The following is a 22,839-nucleotide window of genomic DNA, read 5'->3' as shown; positions in this document are numbered from 1 at the left end:
CGAAATCGGCCAAAGGGAATCTCTCAAGAGATTCCTCAACTATATTATTCATGAATAACACAGGATTTTTTTTCAGGTTTTCTTCAAAAAGTTTTATGTAGGATTCATCCATGAAACATATCAGGGATTGCCTTATTTTTTTGTCCAGATTACTGTAGAAATTCTTTAGGAATTCTTCAAGACTTTTCTCAGATAACTTATAATTTAATTTTAAGGAACCAAAATCCAACAAACATTTCAACACTTTTAAAGCACAATGAATTTCTTCACGAGTTTTTCCAGGAATTTTCGGAAAGATTTCTTCATAAAATACTTCTAAGATTTCTCTAGGAATTTGCCAAAAATTGCACAAATCTTCCGTTGGACAGTTCCACTGATGATTTCTGATCAGTTTCAAGTATCTTGCTCTTGAACTGCTTCAGGAATCACACCCGAAATCTTCTGGGGGCTTTTTTTTTCGAAATATTGCCTATTTTATTCTTTCAATTTTAGTTTTTTTATAATACCTACTAAAGTTCAGCTAACACTTGACTTGGGATATCCTCAGGATATTACATTAAACATAACTTTTGAGATCCTGCCTTGAATCACTTCAGACATTTCTCATAAAATCCCTATCCTGAGTAATTCTTCAGACAATTTGTAATTAAATGCGTCTAAGGATTTATCCATACGTTAATCCAAAGATACCATTGAGAACCATTAAAAGTTCATTTAGAGTTTCTTTCCCTATTTTTGTCAGAATTAAGTTCGGCAAGTGCTGCAGTATTCTATACACTTCTCCGAGATCATAAAATTCCATGAATATCTCATTCAATCATTTCCCTATAAAACTTTAAGAAACTAATCCAAAGTTTTAAGAGTAATTTCCTCAGAAGCCCTCTTGTTGTGCTTGCAGCAAACTCAAACAGAAATAGAATCAGAGATTTGTGCGTGTATTTTTACAAGAATCCCTTTCCAAAAATGTTTAAGGAGTTTTTTTTTCAGGAATTTCCTCTTGAATTACTCCAGAATCCCTGAAAGTAAATTTTGAAGTAACATTTTATGGGATTTGACAAGAAATATTTTTGGAAATTTTCTTCTATTTTTCGATAGGATCCTTACCCCTTTACTAGCAGCTTCATTTTTTACCGCCAAAAATATATTAAAACTTTTTTGTTTTTGATAGTTTTGCACCATTTTTTTCACAAGTTTCACAAGAAAACTCTTATAGTTTGAGAATCTGTGTCGATATTAATCATTCACACCTAAATTATTTTACAGAAATCCGTGAATTTCACCGTAATCACTACAGCTGAAAAGTTCGGTGAACTAAATTAACGGAGGACGGTAAATTTTAAAAGTTTTCGATAAAATTTCACCGGAATTCGTAAAATGTTGACGGAATTACGGTGTTTTATTTTACCAAACTGTAGATTGCGGTAAAATAATTTAAGTGTGTTGGTCATCTGGATCCGGAGATATTCCAAAAATCCAAACAAAATTCCAAAACTCCCATGTAAATATCTCAGGCCACAGGATTTTTTTTTTATGAACGTATGTTGTGAAAAAATGAAGCAATTTGGTGCAGCCGTCTATGAGTAATGAGCATTTAGATTCCTGGTACTACACTGGCCAAATAAAGATCATTAAAACTTCAAAAAAACATCATATCGTAATTTTCATAAATCTCCAAGAATACTGAACCGATTTTTATGATTTTTTCAGAGTTACTTCTTATTACCTGACATTGCCCACATTTTATTTTTTTGATAGAATGCCCAAAAACAAAATGACGACCGGAGACATTTTGTAAGGAGATCTCTCGAGAAACATCGGAATATCTTCAAAACTATATCATCAATGACTGATATAGAAAAGGAATTTCAAACTAGAAGAGATTTTTGAGAACTTGTGCAAAAATGTTGAAAAACGAAAAAGTTAATATTATTTGAATATTTTTTGCGGTAAAAATTTGAAGCTGCTGGAAGAGGGATTAAAGTAGTTTTTGGTTTAATTATTCGTGGGATCCTAAAAATATATAAAACGATGTCCTTACAATTTGTTTAATACTTTTAGTAAAAGTCTTTTCAAATTAAAAAAAAAAAAGAAATAGAGACAACATTCTTGTAATACCCGAAAAGAAGCATCGGAACAAATCACTGGATTGAAGGGTGGTTCAATATATCGTTTTTGCGTCACACCGTTCATTCGATTGCAGATCAAATTCTAAGTACCCTCCCAAAAGTTGAGGTCATTTGAATAAAAACTGAGACTACATAAGCCCTTCGAAGTTTGTAGGTATGAGAAAAGTAAGCAATTCATTCGATGGGGAGCTCTTGATGATTAGGGCTACGCTTATACCGATAGATGCATTCGTCAGCTACGAACTTTGAAGGGCTTGTGCACTCTCCGATTTCATTCAAATGCGTCCAAATGAGAGGTGTGAAGGAAATACTGATGTTTTGAACCGTCCTATCGGAAAGCAGTTATGGAAAGTAGCGAAAATATCTGGTGAACCAGAATGAAAACAAAACAAAATATTCGCGAACATCAGAGTGCTGATTTAATTGCATCTATCGTGTTCGCGAGTAAACGAAGCTAAAGTGTTTCATGAACGTGTTCGGAACTGTTCAGAGTCAAATGCGCTTTTGGAAAAAAAAAAGCTTTTTCCTCTGGTTTTCAAGCATTTTGACTACCAGTAAACTGGTAGTTTACTGTCAATATGATGGATATACAGTTGAATTGTCTTTTGAAACCATAATAAACCATACTTTGTTCGGTTACTCGCGAGTAAATGTTCACGAACTTTTTGCAATTTCATTTGGTATGTTCTCCCGAGCAAGCGGGTGCGAACTTACTCACACCAAGCCAGTTCGCGAGTCTGTCATGTTTGTTTTGCATTGATTGTCACGCTCGAGGTGCTGTGTGGTGCGAAAATTTCCACCACTAATGGATAGTTTTGTGGAAGTTCTTTTTAAAAATAAAATAAACAAAATAATATCTTTATAAAACTTTTATGATGAACTTCTAGGTGAACAGCGGATTTTATATCGTGCTAATGGTAAACCGTTAGAGAGACGTCCAAGTTAGTTGAGGATTAAAATTTTATTGCAGATATCTAAGTGGGAAATGTTTATTGAAATTAGCCAAAGCAGTAAGAACTTTCGAGCATGAAGCATTGGAACATTTCAAGTGAAACGTTTTCTTTACGAAGAGGAGTGGAATTTGAAACTATCCGGAATTTGAATTAGATCGGTAACGTTTTATGGAATTCTTGAGGACATATTTTGTAGATTTGTTTTACTCTGGATCTTGTTTGAAAGAAGGAAATATTGATTTAATTCTTTGTGGATTCCTTAAAATACATACAATAATTCCCAACAAAATAGCTTAATTAAATTCTTCGATTTGTTTTGCTTTTGTTTATTATTTTTTTTTTTCGAAAGGAGAATGTGTTAAAGTTCAATTTGTAGTTTTTTCTTAAACATACTCTAATAATCCCTTCCTTTTTTTAAAGTGTAGTATAATGTCCAATGTAATGTTTTTTTTTTTTTTGAAATTTTACTGGCTTTTCAGTCTTTTTAGCAATTCAAAACAACAGTGCAGTGTGGTTGTTGGCGTAACGTTGTGGCACAGGTCATGTCATGAAGGATGTAGAGCCATCAAAAGTAAAGTAAAATAAGTTTTTTTATGTTTTGGAAAAAAAATCGTAGAAATCCTAGATTAAGTAAAGACAAAATACTTGTAAAAATACCCGAAAAAGAACTTCTGGACAAATTAGATAAATTTGATAAACAGAATACCGTTCTGAATCAAATTCTGGATAGATTCAAATTCCGAGCATTCTACTTTGTATGGCATACAAAATGTTTCAATGTTTGCCAGCCAAAAGTCCCCAATTTGGTGGCCCGTTTTAATAAAGATGCTTTATAGATATCTATGAACATTTTGAATATCCACATGCCTTAAAAGTCTCTGTAATAGCTATGTGAGTTAAATTAATGATTTAATTTTTATAATCACGATTTTCATGAGCTGTCCGGAATTTGAATGAAAGTGTCTGGTATATGAGGCAAAAGAATCACGTAACAGCCATGAATCATATTTTAGCCTTGAGTGATCGTAATATGAATCAAAACGATAAATTACTGAAATTCCTGTAGTACATTTTTGATAAACTACTTAAAATTCCTCAGGAGAACACAAGAAAAAATCGTATGAGACTCTTTGGGGTTACCGACGAATATCCCTTGGAGAAATTTCTGCATTAAACCCTTTAAGAATTCTTTTGTGTAATGTGATTCCTTAAAGCAGTGATTCCCAAAGTGGGAGAATTCGCCCCCCTGCGGGCGATTTTCAGGCTCAATGGGGCGAAAATTTGTAAAACAGAATTTGGGGGTCGAAAATCCAAGAAAGGGGGCGAAAAAGCTAACACGAGAGCATTTGAAAATCATTACTCATAATAATCGGGTTCTAACGATAAAACCGCTTAATGTCGAAGACGAAAAACACTATTTAAAAATAGATTCTGAAATATCAGAAATGCGGAGGATCTAAACCTTCAGAACGTTCGAAAAAATCTGAAATTTTCTGTGTGTTAGGTGTTGGGAAGCAATACCCGTTTTATATGTTGTATTGAAATATGAATCGAAAAAAACTTAGGATTTTGATATATTTTTTCAGGGTTTTTTGATTGGATGCAAAAGCTTTGCAGAAACGCCAAATATTTATTATTCACAATTTATGAAAATTATTGAAGTAGTTTTAGAAACAACACATATGAAGCAGATAGTGAAAAAGTAGTATGAAATCACAATTAACGAATCATATTACTTAAACGCACCAACTTGTGACTCATTTGAGGGGAGGGCGAGACCTTTCAAAAACACACAATTGCAAACAAAATCAATGCAGTTCATTCAAATAGGACATATTCATGTGAAAAGAAATTCGTTTATTCGGAAAACATTGCATTTGGTTCAGTTTCGAAAACCATCGCCCCCAACTTCGTCACAAGTTAGCGCCTATGCATGCATTACATTTGAATAATTGACCTGGGCTGAATCGAAAACTGATTCAGCAGCCTTCAATGCACGCAAGATATTGATAAAATTACTATTATAAATTACAGACCAGTAAAACATTTGTACAATGATTACAGGTTATCGATATTTAAGAAAATATTTTCAAATGTAAATAATTGATATTGAATTATGATTCTCTGGATATGCGAGTCAAGGACATTTTATGGCGTACAACGCTTAATTAAAGCATTTGAATCATATCAGGGATTGATCCCAGATAATTATTGGTCTCAAGGGGGCGAAAGTTGACAAAGTATGGGAAGCACTGCCTTAAAGGATTCGAAAAGCTGCAACTGGTAAAAACTTTGAAGTTGTTTTCGAAGAAATTCAAGAGGAACATTTGAAAAAAAAATCCATGAATATGCTGGAGTTTTTAAGAAATATCAGCTTAGAGGAATGCATCAATGACTTGAAGACTAGTGGAGGTGTCCTTAGTGAAATTCCAGATCGATTCATTAAAAACTCTTGCAGGAATACTGCTAATATCATCAAAAGAATGTTCAAACGTAATTGTATATAATTTCTCTGCAAAATGCTAATGACAAATTCAGGAGTTGTCCTAATAAGAGGTACGTGAGATTTCATTGGCTTTATTTTATGTTATGTTTATTTTGCCTATATCTTATATTTTTCTTTCAGGAATCCTAGTGATTATGCCATAAAATTCGGATTGATTAAATTCCAGAAACAAATAAGAGGAGTTGCTGAAAGGAATCTTTACATGACTTCTTTGAGTTATATGACTTGAAGTTATCTCTGGACAATTATGAGTATCAAATGGCTTTGCATTACAGTTTGTAGGAGAAATTATTCAGGGTAGAAATCAAGAAATCTTTGGAAGAATTCTTGATCATTTATTTAAACAAGGTAGAATCCCAAAGTAATTAAAGGAGAAATTGAGTGAACATATGTCAAGATATTTTAAAAAATATATATAAGGTACCGTGGGGCAAGTGGATAATGGAATTCGCATAGTTGAGATTCCTCAAATTATAGAGACTTTAAGTTAAAACAAATGAGGTCGTGTATATTTTTTAGCTTGACTCCCACCAAATATGAGCAGTATGCTAAAATCGATTTTTATGAAACAATAAAGAAAAAAATATAGAAAAAGTTTTTGAAAAATGTCTCCTTACTCCTTTATCGTTTTGAACAATAAATTCAAAAACAAACAGTTATATTCACGATTAATATTAGCTTTAACATTTGTCAATGCGTCCCAATGAACAATAACATATGTAACATGTAAACAAAGAAAATTTTATTCTTTTCACTTGAATTTTCTTCTGTTCAGTTATGTTTGTTGAAATGATTCGACAACATTATAACTGCAACATTTCCAATGTTAGTTCTTACATTATAGGACAGCAATTGCATTTCTGCTCTGAAGAATTTCCACCGCTCGTTCTTTTTAAGTAAGTCGGACAAGACGTCGGATAATTCTTCGGGAGAAATCAAACGGAATCACTCAATAACGTATTTAGAATCTTATTTATGCGGATAGACCTATACCTCATTTTCATGTTTTGAACTAGCTTTACATAGACATTTCACGAGATTTCCGTGCGTTCTCTAACATTGCAACTTTTCAGTCAACGTCTACCTTTTAATCGGCTGCCCGAAGTAGACATATTAATATCGTAATGTTCGTCAACCTCTTTTAGAGAAGTTCCATGATTTCTAATAGCTTTTAACGCTTTGAATATAGTGTTTCTTGAATTATCAGCACGTTATGTTTTTCTATGATAATTGCAAACCATGTTTACTTATAGCTACTTAAGGTGGAACAGTTTGGAATCAACTTCTAAGATTGCACTAAAACTTGAAAGGCACAAATCTCGCGAAGAAAGCATCCCACAACAGTGAACATTTTATTTTGGCTTTGTGCACTAGCAGAAAGCTTAAAATAAGAAGATCAGGAACGTTTGCCAGCTATTTATCCAGTTTTGTGCCTTTGAAAACGTGAGTAGGTGGATAAGTCGGCCATTGTGCCGGCCATCTTTGGATTCCGAGATGTTTCACCTTAAAGAGAAAACTCAAATTCAATCTCTAATGATAAACTTTTCACTTGCCCCACCTAATAAGAAAATTGACGGTGTTTCAATTTAGTTATTTTTAGGTCTACATCGAATGAATTCTAAAACTTTTTTATGCAGTTTGAAACTGTCAGAGGGGACAACTAAGAAGTGGTACAGAAAATTATTTTCCTCAACTTGTTTCCACTGAAAATACTAAAAAAAGATTCCACGCTGCCAACTTGTTACGGAGTGATAGTTGACAGGTTAACAATCTTTCGCTCTATTATGCAATAATAGTTTAAAAATCTCAGGAATCTTTTACCTATCGTAATGTTCTGAATGGCCTCAAAGGTTTACGCATGAGTTTGAAACGTTAATTCACATATTCAGTAAAATATACCAATTATTTTCACTTACCCCATTTACCCACTTGCCCCGCAGTACCTTAGCTGTTTTTTATTAAAAAAAACTATGAATAGTGAAAATATGAATCCCTTGAGAAGTTCCGGATGTAATTCTAGAACATTTCAAAAGGGAATGCCAAAAGCAACTTCCTGTTTCCTGTTTGGTATTTAACCCTTCAGTCGTCGCGCGGTTTACCGCCGTCAGAACCACCACGCTGATGCTGTGCATGAAAAGCGAGGTTTTTTCACCACTGTTGTACAAAACACAACAGCGCGACGACTGAAGTGTTAAAGAAAAATGTTCTAACATACTGTTACGTAAAAAACAATGGTAAATTAAATTAAATCAGCATTCTCATTGGCACACCCAACAACTAACAGTTAAGTTTTGGGAAGAAAATAAAATTTCACAGATATCAGTTAATTCATGCCTATCAGATGCATTTGAAGTTACTGTTGGCCTGAACTGTTCGGAATATGAATCAAAACGGAATTTCCTGAATTAAGATCAAATAAATTAGCTTGCGAAATTCTTGGACGAATTCGAAACGTCAACACCACCCTCCCCCCCCCCCCCCCCCCTGGCTACGACCATGCTCTACTCTACAAGTACACTCCTTTGTGTCCTCGGCAGGGATTGAATCCTGAGAAAATTGAGAGAATCTCTCACGTATCGCTCTCTGTAACTATCATAACATGCTGCACATTATGAGAGACTGTTTATCGTATACTGCTACAAGTTTGATCAGATTGGGGGGATAGTAGTGCATGATAAAACCCCCCAAAACATGCTCCAAGCCTGGGGGACACTGTTGTTATTGTACGTTCGTGGATTGTTTATCGTGCCAGTAAAGAAAAACACCTATCCCCAACGGTAAACAAGCGAGAAAAATGGATTTTATCATCGCTCTCTCGTTGGGGCTCTCGCTCGCTGCTTCCATTTATCAGACTTGTTACACCTTGCGATACAATGACGATCGTGGACCGCAACAGATGGGATGTTTTTCTTTGCTTGCTTTGATCGTGCTTCATTCTCAAATGAGAGCGAATTCTGCAACGCCTGGTCCTCGGCGTCGGTACCGGCTGTGTGTGAATATGTGCGATTACTTACTCCACAAAATGCCTACACCTAAAACAGAACACACATATGGTGAAATAAATAAAAAACGAAATCCATTCACGACCAAGGTCTCCCAAAGCCGCGCGTCACGTCGCTAAACTCCGCACCCGTCCCGTCCCGTTCCAACCACCACCACAAACGACGAAATCAAAACCGCGCGCGCTGAGCGCTGTTATCACTCCCCAATACCATTGAACACCCCATCATCATTGTCAGTCGGTAGAGCCAAGCGGGTGGAGACCAAGAGGAAACCCACAACGCACACCCCGCTCGAAGTAAAGCGCGATTTCTCCTCGCCCCTCGCTCGGTGTGCCAAAATATTTGCCAAAGACCCAATTTGATTATGCGCCTCTCGCTTGCCCAGCCCATATCAGTGCAGCGTAGGTAAAGGCAACTCTCTACACGAGAGGCGCGCACTCGATGCATTGTACAGGATGAATGAAAGTGATCGAGTGAGTGCGGTGAAAGGCGTAAAGAGGAAAGAAAGAAAAAACTCACCGAGAAAGAGTGTGTCAAGAGTGAACCAATTTGATTAAATGATTACCCCCGTTTCCGAGCCGAACCGATCGGATTGCCCTTGCCTTGAATTATATTTTAGATGCCGGCTTTGGGACGTCTCTCGAGAGAGAGATTCAATGGAAGGGTGCAGTTGTGATTTGTGGCTGGATACTTTGTTGCATAACGAAAGTGATAAACGTCAAAGTGTTAACGAGTAATCAACGAATGAGTAATGAAATGACAGCGCGAAATAGGTAATAGGAGTTTATGTTTAGGCTAGAAACACATGTTCAATAATTTTTCAAATGGTTTAGGTCCAAAAAAACAATTTTTCACGGTTTTTGAGATTTTGTCGCACTCCTTGGGTTAAACTCAAATTTTAGGTATATTTTGTTTTCCGTGTCCCTTCCGAAATGTCAGATAGGAGCAACCCCAGTGTTGAAACTAAAAGCCCTGTGGCATTGTTGTCGACAAAGTGAACGTCAAGCATGATCAAAAGTGTCAAAGGTCATATTCGGAAGAATTTGAAAAATTAATGTTTAAATATGTTATAGCCGTTATTTGAGCTTGAAAAATTGCTGAAATAGTTGCAAGAGCATGCTTCTTCGTATTATTAAATAAAAACATTAATTCATTACACATTTTAGGACCCAATTGTCGTATATCATTTGACAAGTACTAGATCTCAGGATCTCAAAAGTTATGATGATTTCTTCAAATGATCGCATAATTCATTGTGATAGAAAGAAATACGAATGTTCGCATTTTTAACTGCGGAATTTAACTAAAGAGAACATATATCTGATATATTTTCTTCAATCCTTAGGTAAAACCCAGGAAAAATGTTCTAGGAAATATTCCAATGCCATCAGTTCATCACTAAAACACGTAAGCAGTTGTCAGAAATTTCTCAAACCCACTATACTTATGGAGATCCGATATCCGTTATGCTTCTCATGATTTCCGCCTTCTTTCCTGACATAGTTTCCATAGAACAATGTCTACTGAACGTCACCAGAAAATTCCAAGCCATATGCGACTCATCATTTCCCTTCTCTTCCCTCTGTGACAGTGCCCGTCGATCGATCATCCATTTGGGAACGCTTCTCCGTCTCCAATCGAAGCAACCCAAACGCACGCACAATTTCTCGAGCCAACTTTGCCAGCCCTGCTCTTTGCGCTCCCTGTCAGGCAACGAAACGACATGTCAAATGTTTATTTATTTGCCTTTCCCTTCAGTTTTCTACACACACGCAGCCTTCGCCCTCGCATCATTTAAACTAGTGAGTGAAATTAAAATTTTCCGTTTTGAACATTTTCAACAAGCGCATCGTCGTCGCCACTTTCGTAGTGGGACGCCATGTGACGACGATGATCTATTTTCAGAGGTTGCCTTGTTTTCGAAATGTCAAAAACAACGAAGATTGCTTATTTTTCCCCCTGAGACGAGCGGCCTTACAAACAATTTTGCTCTACATAATTGCGTTAATGTGCGGGTGATCGCCATCTTTGGCGGTGAGGATTCGATTTCGGTGGATTTGCTTCCGGAGGTATAGCTTTGCAGTTGTTGGAGTGAAAACGAGGACAAATATCTAATGACTCGCACTCATTATCGGTTCATCAGCTCAGCAAGTCAGACAAGCACAAGAAACCACATGTTGGCGGTGTGACGCGCAGCAAATTTTTGAACTATGAAATCGAAAATTTGGGTTTACTACGCAAATTTCATGAAAAGGAGATTAAATTGAATTATCTCAGGCAAAATAGTTTCCAACTCCTATGGGGTCCTTAAGCCCTATCTCAATGTTTGTAACAAACGCTTGACTCACGTCAAAAACCTGTGTTTACTCAATTTTCTAATGTTATGTTTGGATTTGATCTCAAAAAACTATTTAATTGTTTTCTGAGTGTATACCACACCCCTAGATTTTAACTCAGATTTTGGGTGAATTATGATTTCCGTGTACTTTCCGAAATGTCAGATAGGAACAACCCCACTCGGAAAAAACAGATTACCCAAAAACTAAGTTCTTTATACTCAAATTTGGGTAAACTGCATTTAGTTTTTACCCACGGTTGGGTTGTTTTGCCTCTCTCGCAACAGCAATGTTTTCAAAAACAGAGAGAAACGCATCGACCCATCCAGCGTTGCAAACTTTCAATCCAGACTTTTCCAGACAAATTTTCAAAAACTTCCAGATTTTTGAAAAATTTACTTGGCATCCCTGGACCCATCGTCGAAGTTCAATGGAATAAGCCAAATTTGGGTTCTTTCTAGTTTATCTAACGTTAAGTTGTTTTTACCCACTAAGGAGACTTCGAAAGCTAACGCTGGGTAGATTTTTTTTGCAATGAGTTGTTTTTTTGCTGTTGTCAAATGGAAACTACCTAATGATAGGTATATGTCAGTTAACCCAAATTTGGGTTATCGCACGGAAGAGCCGAATTGCGTCAAAAGAAGTCAATGTTGGGTTGATTTGTGGCTCCGTGCAGTGTTTGAAAGAAAAACCCCAGGTGTTTTTTTGGCGGTGAAGTGAACTTCAAACATGATCAAGAATGTCAATAAATTGATTAATTCTTAAAAAAAAACTCAACGTATAAACAAACCTTTGAAAAGTACAGCCATACCTCTATGAGCCGATATCGACTCATGGAATCATACTTCAAACAAAAATCATTGATCATGATGATCCATTCAAACAGCTTTCCAAGAAATATCTGTTCCATGACTTGATATTTCTATAATTTCTATGACGGCCCCTTCAATATCGTGAGGATCCCGAATCCCGACGCTCGAAGATCTTATAGGGTTGTAAATTTCCTCGATTTCGCAGAAGATACAGTATCTTTGAACTTGCCCCACAAAAAAATATCTCAGTTAATAACTGTAAGAGTGCTCATAAAAACCCTAAGCTGAGTATAAGGCTCTGTCCCACTTGTAACAAGAGAAAAACTTTCTTAAGCCATTTTCAATGCGCAAAAAAGTAAGATTATTGTTGAAAAATAGTCCAATAAAGAACCTCCGCGCGTCACAGTTTGACATTTCGCGCAAATTCGAACTGTTGCAAAAAAAAAACCGTGGTGCTTAACGGAGAGCACTCAACTCCGGCGGGGCTGCCCCCTGGGCCAAGATCGTGCAATAAAGTTTAGTCCATTTGAAACCGGTTCTCTAATGGTTTGCGGTCGTACTTGGCGATCGGCAGCGTAGGACAGGGGCGGCCAGTTGGCGACGAAACACGCACAATCGCGAAAGTTGCCTCGCGGAATTGCGTGATCGCCACGATCTCTCGCTCCGCGATCGTTCAAACGCCTTCGAATTTGAAGGAAAATGTCAATGATTTGTGGATTCGATCACGATTCGCTTCGGACAAGTTCGTTTAAAGAGCAACAACTTACCGAAATTTACGAGCGCTTCCCCACGGATTTTACTATTTATAAATTACTTCAAATCAGATCACGCCAAACTCGTCCACCCGTCAGTCATTTCCTCCATTTTTTCGAGTTTTGAAAAATAACACAGAAATTGCTTTTACACCAACACATCCGTCAAATTTGTTGGCCGCATACACACAAATCAAGTCGCTCAGCTGTGCGTGCGATGCAGAGCAGTTTCGGGAAAAAGTAGGCCAAGCGCCAAACGCACCTCGCTTTGCTCGGTACCTAGCAACCGTCGCCGCCGCCTTCGGTGATCCGGCTGCTGTGTGCTCGTGATCATGCGTTACCCCAGCGCTAGTAGTAGTAGGCCGCGTCGCAAGAGATCACCAATCGATCGACACGCAACGCGACCCGACACAACACAACCACCAGAATCGGGTGGAAAGCCGAAAAGAGAAATGCTTTAGCGATCGAGAAGCGGGGTCGTGACGTAGCCCACTTCGGAAGGAGGAAAGTGAAACACCACCGATCGGATCGGATCGGGGTGTCGCGCTCGCTCGACGAAGAAAGGAGGAAAGCAAACCAAGTCAAGTTCGGAGAAAGTGAATCACCGGAGCGAAGCAGACATCGGGTGAAAGAGAAAATGCGTGCGACCCGACTGGCTGGCGGACGAGTGCGGGAAATGAGGGCGGCGACGGCAGCGATTGTCACTTTCATTTTGCCATGGAGCAGATTCACGATTGCGATCACGATTGTTGCGCGAGGGGTAGCATTACGGATCGTGTGAAAAGAGGCGCTCTTGGGTGATCGAAGTGAATAATGAAGCTTTTGTCTAGTCGTTTGACGTGATTGATGAATTGGAGGATCTCATTCATCTCCGGGGGTTGCCTGAGTGATCGGTCCTGGTAAATGTCATTTTCAAATGAAGATCTCTTGGAAATATCAATTTGGGAAATATGGGAATAACTGCTTCTAATCCGGAGTTTTTAAAGAAGAAACCATCTACGAAACAAGAGCAACCTTCATCGAAGCTCTTGAAATATTTTCGCAGAGAGAGTCGCTCTTAAAACTCTTCTCTCGACGAAGAGCGCGAAGAAACTTATCAACTGGTTTTTGATTGATTTCATTCATCTAAGAAATATCAGCAGAATTTTTGAATTATCATTGGAGAGCATATAAAGGTGAAACATGTCGGATTTCAAGCAGGGCTGTCACAATGGCCGGCATGTGTCCCTACTTACGATTTCAAAGGCATTAATCTGCATAAATAAAGCAGAAACGAAGTCTATCTTCTTACTTTAAAAAATCGGTAGAGCAGAAAGCTAAAATAAGAATTGCACAGTCGTTTGATGCTTCTTTCGAGAGAATTGTGCCTTCAAACTTTTGGAACTTGGATTCTAAGCTGTTTCACTTTGGGAGTATAACTAATTGAATTATTCAAGTTTTCACAGAATTTTTGAAAATTGATTGTAATGAGACTAAGAATACTCAGCATATTCCCCTGAGTAAATAAGATCTGGAATATTTTTCGACAAAGCAGAGACATTCCGTAAAAAAAAGTTGCGAATCTTTAAAAGAATCTATGTGAGACTACTTTTAGAAAACAAAAACACTGACGAAAGATCAGTAGAATGGCTGATAGAATTTTCCTAAAGTTATAGTTGACAATAAACCGGGGAGAAGCTTTTGAAGAAATGTGCTACAGATGAGTTCTAAGAAAGCCGATGAAGCATTAACAAGACATAACTGCCTTAAGATGAAGATGCATCAAATCCAAACCTCAATTCTTCAATAGCTCAAATCTGAAGAATCATATAATCGTTTGAATTGGAAACTTAATCGATCAAGTTACTTGCTGGTGGTGATTCTTTGATCAAATTCCCAGCCTAAATGGTTGTCCTATTTCTTCAGATTTGTGCTCTTGAAGATTTAAGGTTTGGCTTCGATTCATACTTACCTGAACTTAGATGAACTTACTGAGGGATATTCGATAAAAGTCTAAGCAAAACTCTGATGGAATTTGTTCAAGGGAACAACGAATAATTCCTAATATATTCAATAAAACTTCTGTATGAAATAGTAATCGCAGGGTGGCTACTCTTGTAACCGAAATGAAATTCCCTGATATTGCCAGTTTTTTTCCAGGTTTTACAAAAAAATCCTGGTTCAAGAAATACTTTAATTTTATATGTGTACAAAAAACTATTGACAAATTTTAAAGTGTTTTCGTTTCAATAGCTATTTATACACTTCTAAACATTATAAAAAGCATGCTGGAGCTTTTCCAATATCCAATATTACAATATGAAGATGCTAGCAATACCAGCTTAAGTGTTATTCTTAATGAGTTGTCTTTGCCAATGATGATGTATTTTATATCGTTTGTAAGAGATCTTTGAATTGAACGGAACTTCCAAGTACATCAGTAGGCTTCTTTTTGAAAGTATTTTTGGTACAGATTATGTACCTAAAAATTGTTTTTCTCTGAAATCAAATATTTTCCAATAATTTCAAAAATTGTGCATGAAGCAGGACTGGTGGTGACTGAGTTTCTTGGACATAGAAAATTTGGAAACCTTTTTCCAGAAAAAAAGAGACCGAAAAGAGACAAAACAGTAATCAAAAAACAAAAAGAAACCTAACGGGATTCAGGACAAAATAGTTTCTCTGATAATATTTTCAAAACATTTCTTTGATAATATTTTTAAAACTTTTCTTTTTAATTCTCGTGACATTACGACGACATACCAGCAAATCTGGTATATGCTAGTAAAGGGTAAACATTCATTAATGTATTACGACGATATTACGAGATGGATGAGTTTTCACGCTCCAAAAATTTTCCAAAGGAATTCCTCCTAAAAATTTGTTTTTGATATCTAAAAATAAAACCAGGATTTTTCAGAAAAATATCACAAAAAATGCCTCAGGGTTTCCATCTGAAATTCCTTTATATATTATTTCAGATATTTAACGAAAAAGTTTTTAGTCCTCTAGGATTTTCGGTGAATCTTCAATCAGTTTTTTTTTAAACATCCTCCAAGCATGTCTCCAAGAATTTCTTAAGATTTTCTACAAAATTGTCATTAAGAATTTTTTAAAGTTTTTTACTACAAATTTCTCTGAGGATGCCTTTAGGAATTACTTCAGAGATTGTTTCTAAGATTTCTTCGGAAATTCCTCCAATAACTCTAATAGATTTCTCAAGGAAGTCTTCAAAACTTTTTTGTCAAGCACTCTTCCAGGAGTTTTCTCCAAGGAAATTTTAATGAAATTTTCCAGGAAGCTGAAAAATTGTTGACAAAAATCGTGACGTATTCCTAAAGCAAAACTTAGGGTACCTACTGTTACAGCTTCTTATGTAATTTCTTAGTTCACCTTTGATAGAAGAAGATTTTCAGGAAGACTCACTCTTGAAGAATTTTTAGAAGATTTCCAAGATTGATTCCAAGATATTGTGAATGAACTCCTGGAAAAACAGGAAGAAATTCATTAATAAATGTGTAGGAATAATTATTCCTACAATCGGAAGATTTCATAAATAAAAATGGCTCTAGTGTTAACTGGTGTGGAATCCTAAATGAACTTTTCAATATTCCATGGGAATTTTTTGAGAAATTCATTGAAAAATGTTTGGATAAAGTCCACTAATCCTTGGATGGAAAGATTCCTAGAAAGAATCTAAAGAAACTTAATAATGAAACACAGGTCGAATTTAAGAAATTATTTGAAAAATTTGAAATTATTAACAAATTCACTCGAATAACCCTTCGAGGAACTTTTAGAGCTATTCTTTGGAATACCCGTAGATGAAATTGCGTTGAAATTATTCGGGTTTTCTCGGAAGAAATTATGTGGGAAACTTTGAATATCTCTAAGAGTAACGACTGTAGAATTTTTTTAAAAAGTTAGTGAAAACATATCTGGATGAAGTTCTAGGATAGACTTTATTCAAAGTACTCCTTTAGAAAATTACTAGAGGTAGTAATGTTGAAATGCTCAAGGATTTCCTGAAGCAAATACTGAAGGAATTCCGGTAAGTAATTCCTGTAAGCAATTTTTCGTAGGTAAATTGCTGAAGGAATTCGCAGAGGAATTTCTTGAAAAATTCCTGATAAAATCTCTGGATAAACCACAAGGATAATTCCTGAAGCTGTTCTCGGGGAATATGAGAATAAATTTTGCATCCCAATTACTTGCAAGGGGATGATAAGAAGGAAAGAGACTTTAGATACTATTTTGGTTAAAATAGAGACTTCAGACACCTTTTAAAAAAAATAGAGACTTTTTAGAGACTTGCATAAAAATGATATTTAAAAAGAAACCTGCTACCAGCAAATGAAAAGATTTTCCTGGCAAATAATGGTAGCTTTGGGTTCTGACGCAAAAATCCTTTGTCGTGGACATATTCTATCATGAATTACTGCCTCAAAATAATTTAAATCACAATCACAATTCCTTGAGAATTCCAGGTTTTTCCAGGTAGTAGACACCCTGCAATAGAACTCATGGAAGAATCTCTAAGGTTGCCAGCGAAAGATACACTGACAAAGCTTCAAAAAAACCATCCATCGAGCATAATAATGTCGCGCCTAAAGGTCTGTTTCCAAGAAACCTTTGTAGAAACTCTTCAAATTGTATTATCTGTAGAAATAATATACATACTTCTGGTGGTCATCCAGTATTTAAATGAAATTGATCTATCCTCTCTAACATTGTTGAAGCTCGCGAAGAGAAATGCCAGTTTCAAAGCCTTATTGATCTAAAAATACCTAACGAAGCATTCCTAGTTTGAAACCATCGTAAGAAATATTAGTTTTTAGCAGGTTTCTGAAGTCTAATGGGACCCTTTCAGAATCTGAACAACATCTTCCGAAAGAAGAAATATAGAATACCGGAATTTAAAAATTTAATACCGTAATCCGGGGTAACATTGATCAGTTTTTGAGATATTTCTTAAATGTTTCATTTGAAAATCCAAATGTTGCAAGTTTTTTAATTTTAAAACAAGTACTGGTACCCACCGCTCGTGTCTGTAGACTGAATTTTGGTTTTCAAAAGATTTAAGTATGTTTAAATAAATGTTTAAAGTGATTTTTTTGATTTAGCTGATATGGGGTAACATTGATCAACCCATGTAAACAACATTCGGTTATATTGAAAATGTAGTTACTTACTTAAATCATGGCCCCTGAAGCCGAATATGAAAACCAAACTCTTACAAGTCATTTACTTTTTGAGTTACCGTAAAACGGGGTAACTTTGATAGTTTTTTCGAAGAAAATTTGAATATTTATGCATGCTGTTTCAAAGAATTATAATTTATATTTTTAAAACAAGTACTGGCATCCTAACTATCAATTGCAGTAGTCAGATAGCCAAAAGATTTATTCTGAATGGATATATGATTTTTCATATAATCGAAAGTCGGTTTTCTGCTTTGGGGTAACTTTGATAATGGAGTACCAATCGAACGAAATTGAATGCATTACGGAACATTTATAGGGCGTTGCATACCTCTAGGCGTTTAACGCTATATGGAAATTTCTTACTTAGATTACAAAAATGGCTCCAGGTTGTAAAAATGGTTTTCACTAAGAGATTTGAGACCGAATTCATGTTCTACTACAACTTGGCTGTCAAGAATAAGTCACGAACTCATTGTGACTTCATCAAATAGTGGTCGTAGAACAGGTTGTTTCAGAGCGTTTCAAAAATGCTAAAATCTCACAAATTTTTAATGATTGTATATAAATCATCAAATGCACTTGATTCCAACGAAAATAGCTTTGACATTAAGTGACATACTAATACTCTTTACTTTCGTATTCGTTTTGCTTAACTGATTAACAGAAACTTTGTTATTTCGTTTAGTATGTTGTGGGTCTCGCACTATCAAAGTTACCCGCATTATCAAAGTTACCCCGTTTTACGGTATTTCAAAAATAAAAATACCTCGAACCGCGGAATACGCCAAAAGGTAGGCAATTTCCTAAGGAAATTCTACATTCTTAACAGTAATTCGTAAATGTTGCATAATTGAACATTCTTATGAATGTTTTGACAACGGAATCGTTTTTGGCGATGTAATTTTTAGTGAGAATCACATTTTTCTTGCTCACATCGCTTGCACAACTTATGTGGGACATGAATCTTCGGTAGTGTCATCCTTAACCATTGAAATCGTTTTTTCAAAAAGTTGTTAAATTTACGCATGAAGTAAATACTATTTTCGAAAACATCTTAATTTTCAATAGCTCATGAATATAAGAAGGAAAAGCGCAATTCATGCTTTGGAAATATTTCATCAACAAATGATGATACGAACTTTTTACGAGATGGTTCATTCCGATCAATTTTACCCCGCTGATCAATGATACCCCGGATTACGGTACCTTAAAAAAAGAGTTGATTGAGGAAGAAATACAGGTCCTTCATGAAGAGCCCATATCTTCTAAACATATACGAAAAAAGAATTATGGAAAACTTTTCTGCAGTTTTTGAAACATATCTCCACTGGATGCATATAATACAACGTCTCTAATTCAGATCAAACAGTGGAAATGAAAGTTTGCCGGTGGAAGCTCTGGTCTCCCAAAGAAACAAGACCTCGATGGTCATTCTGTCCATGGAAAAATCAGATGAATAATGAGTTCTTAGCATTCTGGTCTCCAAAAGACATCTCCAAAACATCAAATATAGAATTCATGAATCTTTAAGGTCTATTTTCTGGAAAGCATTTTATGAATTTTTTGAGATCTGAACATCCCAATATTTCTCTGAATTTAAACATTTAGAGGAGATCTCTTAGGAACTTCCAAAATAGTTAACGAAGCTGCAGACAGAGAGAATCTCAGTTCAAATTGTACTGAGTTATTTTGTACGAACTCTTGAACAACTTGAGAAGACATAGAAATTCTTATGGATTTCTAAAATGAACTTATAGAATAACTTGTTGATCTTTTGAACAAAATCCAGATCTACTGCAGAAATCTCCGTTCCAAATTTATATAGATTCTCATAGATACAATAACTGTCACGTCTTTTTATAAGAGGAAACATATTATAGAGACAGTTTATCTGAAAATGAGCATAGAAGATACAAGTTGAAGAATTAGGTACAGAAATTCTAGGTATTACTGGAAAAAGCGTCAAACAGAGAAACCAACTTCTAGAAGTCCAAGTAAAATTGTCTACTTGTTCCATCCAGGGCTTAAGCTCAAACGAATACAAATACAAATATTGAGAAAGACTGCAATGCAAGTGATAGTCGAAATACGTGTATCTGTCAAAAGATAAGCATTTCAAGGAATTTTAAGTTCTTTATTCAACACGTTCAAATCTACAAAGAACTTTTCAAGAAATTTGTAATGAGTGTTCAGAACTGATCTTTTTGAGAGTTTTCTAAAAATTGATAAGCGAAGTTTCCGGAGAAAAATTGTTGTTGTTGTTGTATTGTTGTATTGAATTGTGGATCGAAGGAAAAAAAATTGATCACGTAAGAATATGGCTTTAGAACGTTTGAGAGAAATGTTGCTGAGCCTTTTCTTTTGAAAGAAGACTAACTTGGACAAAACGCAAAGAAATTCGAAGGCTCCGCCAGAAATTTTTATCTAAAATTTTGGAAAATATTCTGCGAAGATTTGCTGTTGAGCCGCTTTACTGACGAAAACTTGAACAGAACTCAAGGGCGATTCTTCATTGAATGTTTATCGTTGAACATCTAGAGAAATTATTGATTAAGTTTCGCTTTGAAACCTTAAGAAGAAGGAGGTGAAACTGATGAAAAAACACTAATGAAGTATATAACCAAATTGCATTCATATACATCATCTGGTAAGTAGGAGCTCGAGAACATTTCCAACCCGATTTCCTTGCCTGGCAAAATTCGAACCCAAGGCTCTCATCTTGGTCTTATTGAATAGCTGCACGCTTACCGTTACGACTTAATCTAAAATATATCAACAAACTTCTCAGCAATACGATGATCTGTACGACTAATGCCAAAAGAATCACTGTCAAAACATCAGAAGAAAGGATCATGAAATAATTGTAAAGATTACATGAATTCTATTAAAAGTTGGATCAATACCTACTTTTTTGAACATAAAGCTCCTATTCCTATTAATGACGCAGACCTGTCATGACGCAGAATTCTGAAAAAGCTTCCGAACATATGTTTCCATGAAGAAGTACAGGTTTTCTTGAGTACCTGTTGCTTCACATCTTGAAGAAATATCGGTTTCTTGATAACATACCGTCAAATAAGATTGCAACTTACAGCAAAAAGTCTAATAAAATGCGACATTTATTTCTCATAGCTGTTAGCTAGAACTTGTCTAAAAGTTCATTTATTATACGAAAATCTCCCGTCAAAGACTTTAAAGAGATAGTCACTGCCGTCGCTATAGCCGTGCTGTTTCCGTCACCTTGACAAATGATATCTTCCGCATCTTCTACACTTTCCGATGAGTTCCGCGTAAACAAGCTTCTACGGTGCTTTACGGCGGCGACCGATCTCGAATGACTTTTGTCAAACAAGCAAAAGTTTCGTCGGTTCCATCTCGCGCGCACGTCTACCATGTCCCTCGCTCTTCGGGAAGATTACCGCTGTATTCGTCGCCGTTTATGAATTGCTTTGGTACGCATCACACACGCACTCCCGCACAATCGCCTGACCACCGCGTCGTCGCCGCCCGCCAATACGCATACCAATGAATCCCGCCCCGATCGGGGGAAGAATGCCCGCCTCGGATTAATCGGGCGGGACTGCCCCCTACAGGTACTTTTCCCAAGGGTGGAGGGCGGCTGTCAAATGGGAGTAAAATTGAAAAGCCGCCAACCTTAGTCCAGAACCAGTTTTAAGGCTTAACGCGGAAAAGTAAAAAATATTATTCGCAAAATTATAGGTAATCAATGCGCTTGAAAGATATTGTTTGCAAGCAGTTATTTGCTACGTGCCACTACAGTGCGCTGTTGGCAATTTAATCAGCAAATTCGACTCAATTCCCAAAATGGATGTTTTCTAGAAAATTGATTACGCCTTCACCATTGTTTGGTCGGAATTTTGTATGGTTGTTTACTTTTTAGAACCAGCGACACGTTGGGGTAGCAGTAAAGAGCCGCCAGTTCCACCCTTGACTTTTCCGCGACAAGATCTTGCACAACTCGCGCGTTGGTGTGCAAGTTAGAAATTTTTCAAAATCCGCGATTGCCCCACACCGGTTCGAATTCTAATCCAAGCAAGCCGTGTGACGTGATGACGGTGGCTGCTGTGTTTTGGGAAACGTCAAAAGCGAAAGTGAAAGAGAGCGAAAATGTACCGCGCGCCGACCACGCTGACGGGAGGCGAGCGAAAAAAAAAAATTGTTGGATGGAAATTGGGTCAATCAGTGAGTGCGCTGGGCAGCGAGAACGCGTCATCATGTGATGCGTGAGTGTACACGAATATCTCCTTCTCTGGTGCGTGCGTTTGTGTGTCGGTGCAGAAGCGGTAGAATGTGTGGCACTAGGGAAATGGATACGTGCGTTTGCCGGCGTTAAATGCCGAGGGACAAGGTGACTCGGTGAAATAGGATGCCATTGCCAGCGGAAAGTTTTCGGGAAGCGGAAGAATTAATGTGTTTTCGGGAACAGCTGTGCAAGTGCGAGGGATTCGGGCCTGTCAACTGTCAAAACATTGGTCAATTGGGTTTCACCGCTGTTCCGATGAAGCCCAATGCCAAATCTGTCAGCGAATAACGCAATTCGCACGCAAATTTCGTCGCTGTTTCGGCGAAACTCACCGCTGAGTGAGCTGGCCTCCAAAATGTAATCAAAAATTCCGAGCCATTTCCCAACATAACGCGGGAGGTGACTACGAATCGGCGAGGCCAGCCCACATTAGTATTCCGGTTTGGCGTCGCGGTTTCGCGGTAAACCTTCGTCGCACGGCGCTCCATCGCCGAGACCTTGGAATACGGCTTATCACGTTGCGCTAGTAGACTTTCGGTGGTTTTTCGCGTGCAATTTTGCAACAACTTCATCACAATGGCAGCGTGTACTCATTACCATTCACACCCTACGTGTCCTAGTTACAGTGAAGCAACTGGGGGGTGCGCTCTCGAGACAGTGAAAGTTGATCGTGTCTACACAGGTTCTCTCCCCGTACCATCTACATCCATCAAAGGTGCAGAGAGAAAGAGTCATCAACAAATCACACGTCATTTGGCGAACGCAACAAAGAAGTGCTACTGCAAGCGGATTCATTCGTCATCATTGACACAGTTTCGGGGGCTTCTCTCGTGCCGTACCGTCGTCGCGCTCGTTCCCTTTGTATTCATATTCGGAATCGCTCTATAGGTCGTCGAGAGCAAGCC

General features: G+C 37.0%; 1 protein-coding gene across 2 annotated transcripts in view; it reads right to left on the bottom strand.

Moving 5' to 3' along the window:
• LOC5572184 (ecdysone receptor) overlaps nucleotides 1-22,839 on the bottom strand; it is a 754,961-nt gene that overhangs the window by 125,702 nt on the left and 606,420 nt on the right. The gene's annotated exons all lie outside the window — the stretch shown is intronic.

Source organism: Aedes aegypti, chromosome 3 (genome assembly GCF_002204515.2).
Source record: "Aedes aegypti strain LVP_AGWG chromosome 3, AaegL5.0 Primary Assembly, whole genome shotgun sequence".
In the NCBI taxonomy this organism is placed as follows: domain Eukaryota; kingdom Metazoa; phylum Arthropoda; class Insecta; order Diptera; family Culicidae; genus Aedes; species Aedes aegypti.
The sequence above is the reverse complement of the archived record's forward strand: the minus strand, read 5'-3'. Positions and strand labels throughout refer to the sequence as shown.